The sequence below is a fragment of the Corapipo altera genome, unplaced genomic scaffold (genome assembly GCF_003945725.1).
Source record: "Corapipo altera isolate COAL_440 unplaced genomic scaffold, ASM394572v1 50, whole genome shotgun sequence".
Classification (NCBI taxonomy): domain Eukaryota; kingdom Metazoa; phylum Chordata; class Aves; order Passeriformes; family Pipridae; genus Corapipo; species Corapipo altera.
Genome location: NW_020884889.1, coordinates 13,085,830 through 13,091,200, shown reverse-complemented (window position 1 = coordinate 13,091,200; position 5,371 = coordinate 13,085,830). Strand labels below are relative to the sequence as shown.

General features: G+C 41.9%; 1 protein-coding gene across 1 annotated transcript in view; it reads left to right on the top strand.

The window, feature by feature from the left end:
- Positions 1-5,371, top strand: part of ALDH1A2 (aldehyde dehydrogenase 1 family member A2) — a 73,581-nt gene that overhangs the window by 8,080 nt on the left and 60,130 nt on the right. Inside the window, exons 2-3 of the mRNA XM_027644229.1 lie at positions 3,527-3,610; positions 4,080-4,219. The gene's annotated coding sequence lies outside the window, so the exon portion shown is untranslated. The remainder of the gene's footprint in view (positions 1-3,526; positions 3,611-4,079; positions 4,220-5,371) is intronic.

Genomic DNA, 5,371 nt, shown 5'->3' with positions numbered 1-5,371 from the left:
ATGAGTTCAAAATCAGAACTCTTTTCTTACAGAATGGATTAATCATTACCTTTCAGGTTATGTTACTTTTTTTTAAATCTTGGTAAAAATAAATAAAATGTTATTTTTATCATCCTGATCAAAAAGAAAGGCAAAAAGATAAACCACAAATAAGGAACCAAAATAGAGTTGCAAATTTCTCTCTGACCTAGATTGGGATTTAAACCACGCTACTATTGGCTGTCCAAGGTTTCAAGGGGAGGTTGTAAAAGAGGGTGAATGCTTGGGAGAATGCTGTGCTGTACCCTGTACACAAAAACTCCTATCTTGTCACCTCTGAGAGATTTCAGTGGCTAATGGGGAATCTTACCTTGGTGTAGTGCGTTGAATTTGCATTTCACTCACAATACTCTTTTTGGACTAAATGTCTTGCTCTCTAGTGAACTCCCCTGTTTACATAAGAGCAACGAGGCAGAATAAATTAGGAACATTTAATGAAATTTGCTTTGGTCCAGTGGCTCCCTATAATGCAGTAAAGGCAAGTGAGGGACTATATATCTCCAATTTGTTTAGCTTAAAAGTGTATAGGTGTTACAATATGAATCATAATAATAATACTTTCCATGGTCTTAAGACAAGAAGTTGCTGAATATCTCAAAGAATTGAGGCTCCTAGAGAAAAATATTACACTTTTATCTCTTAAGCATCTTGAAGGGTTTTATCAGATGGGATACTGACTTGACACTGCCTGGTTGATTTAGAAGTATTTTCTGTCATTTGACTTGACACCAAAACCTTAGCCCAGTTCTGGTGGATTATTTTGGCATATGTTGTAGATGCTCAGTGCCTTGGTTTGCATCTGTCTTAAACAGGGCAGAGCTTTACAATTTGGGCAAATGAGCCACTTCTGTTATCCCCCCAGTGCTCTTCCCTTCCTCCAGCCAGGACCTGATGCATGTTCCCTCACCTAACAACCACCAGTTTCATCCCTTAACCACTCAGTTCACCCCCAAGACCCAGTTTTAATCCTTAACTGATTTTCTGTGCCCTTTTACTTACCTTTCTCTACCTGTACATCCAAACACCACTTTGCTTTGGCTGTTTCAGCAAACACTGGCCTGTGGAGCACCACGTAGCTGGTGAATCATGAGATGACTCTGTGCTGGTGCTGCCTGAGCCACGTGAGCTGCAGGTCCTGCTTTACAGGACCTGCCTGTGGCACAGATAGCTGGGAGCTGCCTCTAAGAAGCCCCTGAAAATAGCCTGTGTAGAGCAGTTGGAAAACCTTTACCCTACACCACTGAGAAAAGATATTATTCAGGAACTTAATTATCACAGCATGCTAAAGTATATGTTTGTTATGTCTCTGAGAGAAGTCAGAATTATGTACACAGCAGAGTTGAGGATGCTAGGGAGGCCATTCATTAGAGTGGGAATAAGATAAACCACTTCCTCTCTTCCAGGAAAATGATAAATAAATATGTTAGGAAAGCAATTTTTAGTTATTTGGTTTTAGCTGTTCTTTCTCTTAAACAGATGCAAGTCTCACTCACAAAGAAGTATGTGGGTACCTCTGAGTTTAGTCTCATAACAGAGGTTAAGACCTTAATGCTATTTTTCAACTAATTGTAGGGCAATAACATGTCAGATACAGAAATTCCTACTCATTTGTCCAGATCATGTTGCCTTCCTTATAACAATTTTCTCTCTTTACAGGGTGGAGAACTGGAACAGATACAGTTATTTTGCATTTGCTTTTTTTCAGATTGTCTTCAATACTTTATAGAAATCACACTATTTAACCCCATTATTAAGAACTGTGATGCTAAGTTAGACCAAAGCTCCATAACAAGATCCAAGCAGATGCTCTAAGAAAGTATTGAAGAACAGAGTACACTGGGGATGATGGTTCCCTTGGGAAATCCTTCCTTGCTTTTGACAGTTGGCAATTTAAAGTCACTGCCACACTTTTCAAAGAGAAAAGGGGGCAGCAAAGAACACTTGAACTAAGTTTCTCCTTTTACTGTATTGAGAAGGAGATTCTAAAGACATTTCCCAAATCTTACAAATACATATGTAGCAATACAAGAAATACAAGTAAAATGTAAAGATAAACACCAGGAAAGGTTTGACCTTAATTACTAACCAATTTGATTAATCCTCTGTTTTACTGCCTCTTAGTCACATGCAGTGGACCACCTGGTTGGACAATAGAAAGGAAATACTCTGTGGTTACTGTTTCCTGCTGCTCCCAGGGTTATAATGACAAGGATACTGGCAGTGCCACACATAAATATTGACAACTGTGGTATCTGAGGGAAAAAAATGCAGAGCTCCTCCACAAATGGAAGCTATATATGTTAGGAGCATACATATTATATGTAGAACCACAACAGAGCTCACCAAAAAGATTTTAAGGTTTTGCCAAGAATGTGGAAGTAGCAGTATAAATGTTTTCAAATTCCATTGCCAGAGGAGCCCTGCAAGAGAATAAGTAAAACTACAGAGGGTGAAAGGTAGAAGCAGCATTCAGGGTTACTAACTCCACAGCTGAAAGAATTACTTGCCTAGCTGAAGAACCAAACATGGTGGGCTGAATGTGAGGAACTGTCCATAAAATAAACTGCCAGTAGGAAACACCTCAAGAGAAATTTTAAGTTTAAGAGTAACTAATTGCTGGAGCTGCACAGTATTTCCACCAAGGGATTAAAATGTTCAGCTTCTCAAGTGCTAGCGCCAGTGGGTTGTTTTTTGCTCAACCTGATCCTCATGCCAGCAGAACAGAACATAGGAAATGTACAATTGGTCCACAGATCTTTCAAGAGAGTCCTCCAGAAGTGACCATGGGAACTACAAAGCTGTCAATATGACTTCTGTGCCAGGAAAATTAGATGAACTGCTGTAAAAAATAAAATCATTAGACACACAGATATAGCTCATGCTCTGGAGAAGCATCAAATGGATTCTGTTAAGGTAGGTTGTGCCTCACAAATCTATTGACATTCTTTGAAGACTTCAAAAAGCACATTGATATTATTGTTCATTCTTGAATGTATGATCAGTGTAACTTTAGATTGCAAAATTAAGACTCTTGGGACCCTTACCCCCAAGGCAGTCTGGACTGAACTATTTCTTCTCTTCACCTGGATTCAAGCAGAGCAGGAATTCACATGGTGTATATAACTTAACCATTTTTATAGTAATCTTCACTCCTATACAAATAGCAAAGTAGAGAATAATACACATAGCTCCCACAGTTTAAATCCCATGGGTAACAGTATATACTGTACTGAATTTTTAATAGCACATTATTCAGAGTATCACATAAATTGTTATTACTGATGTAATAAAACCTAAACCAACACAGCTGGAGAGACTAAGGCTATAAATACACCATATATTTTTTGTGTTGTAATAATATGGGCCAAATTATTTTAAAGTCTGCTGATTTTAGTTGAATTAGACAAACTCTGAATGTGTATCTCTACTATAATTTATATCCCTCGTCAAATGCCTCTGCTTAATTTATATTTCAATTTTCATACAGAAACTGCTGCATGGTCCTTAAAGGATGTTCTCTGTTTCGTGGATTGATTCTGCTGCTGGGGAACTCAAAGAAAAAAAAATCCAGGTGATGAAGATGTGAAGACACTGTAATTCAGCATTCTAAGGGTTTTTGCGTACACAACCTCCCTATTTCTTTAGTTCTTGTGTTTTCTGATCAGCCTTCTGTCTCTGCTGTAGTCTCTGGAGAAAAAGTGCTCAACAAGGGAAATATTTGCAGTGTGCAGCTCTAGTTTAGCTAAACCCACCTTGGAGGAGGGGCAGGGCACATGAGGGGACCCTTTGAGAATTTGTTCTTTCTTCTCTGTTTCCGTGATCTCAGTGTCCAGATAAAACAGATCATGAATATGAGATCAAAACCACACCACATATGTGTTTTTTAAGCTTTTTGCTGGTAATCTTTAAGGCCTGATTGAAAGCTTGTTGAAGTCTGCTGTTGCTGACAGCTGACAGGGAGCTGGTAAATGTTGTCCCAATTTTCAAGAAGGACAAGGAGGAGGACCCCTGAAACTACAGGCCTGTCACTCTCATTTCAGTGCCTGGTAAAGTTATGGAGAAGATTATTCTGGAAGGTATTGAAAAACACATGAAAGGCAACGCAGTCACTGGTCACAGGCAGCACGGTTTCAGGAGAGGAAAGTCCTGCTTATCAAACCTGATTTCCTTCTCTGACAAGGTAACCCACCTTAGCTGATCAAGGGAAGCCAATTGATGTAATTTTTCTGGATTTCAGCAAAGCTTTCCATATTGTCTCTCATAGGATCCTTCTGGACAAAATGTCCAGCCCACAGCTGGATAAACACATCATGGGGTGAATGAGCAATTGGCTCATGGGTCAAGTACAGAGGGTGACAGTGACTGGGGTCACATCAGACTGGTGACCTCTCACTAGTGGGGTTCCACAGGGCTCCATCTTGGTCCCTGTGCTCTAAAACATCATAAATTACTTGGACACGTGACTGGAAGGGACACTGAGCAAGTTTGCAGGTGACCCAAAACTGGGAAGAGCTGTTGAGTCCCTGGAAGGCAGGGAGACCCTGCAGGGAGACCTCAACAAATTAGAGGGCTGGGCAGTCACCAACCACAAGGAGTTCAACAAGGGAAGGTGCTGGATTCTGCACGTGGGATGGGGCAACCCCAGTTGTACAGACAGACTGGGAATGATATGCTGGAAAGCAGTGCTGGGAAAGGGCCCTGGGTGTCCTGGTCGATGGCCAGTTGGATATTAGTCAGCAGTGCCCTGGCAGCCAGGAGGGCCAACCATGTCCTGGGGGCATCAGGCACAGCATCGCCAGCTGGTCAAGGGAGGGCATTGTCCTGCTCTGCACTGGGGCAGCCTCACCTGGAATATTGGGGCAGTTTTGGGCACCACAATATAGGAAAGATATTGAGTTATTAGAGAGTGTCCAAAGGAGGGCAACGAAAATGGTGAAGGGCCTTGAGGGGAAGCCACGTGAGGAGTGGTTGAGGGAACTGAGTCTGTTCAGCCTGGAGAGGGAGAGGAGAGGCAGGCACTGATCTCTTCTCTTTGGTGACCAGTCACAGGACCCGAGGGAATGGCCTGAAATTGTGTTAGGGGAGGTTTAGGTTGGATATTAGAAAAAGGTACTTCACCCAGAGGGTGGCCGGGCACTGGAACAGGCTCCCCAGGGCAGTGGGCACAGCACCAAGGCTGACAGAGTTCAAGAGGTGTTTGGACAACACTCTCAGGCACATGGTGTGACTCTGGGGATGGGCCTGTGCAGGGCCAGGATTTGGACTCGATGATCCTTGTGGGTCCCTTCCAACTCGGCATATTCTGTGATTCTGTGATTTCAGGGAGAATTAG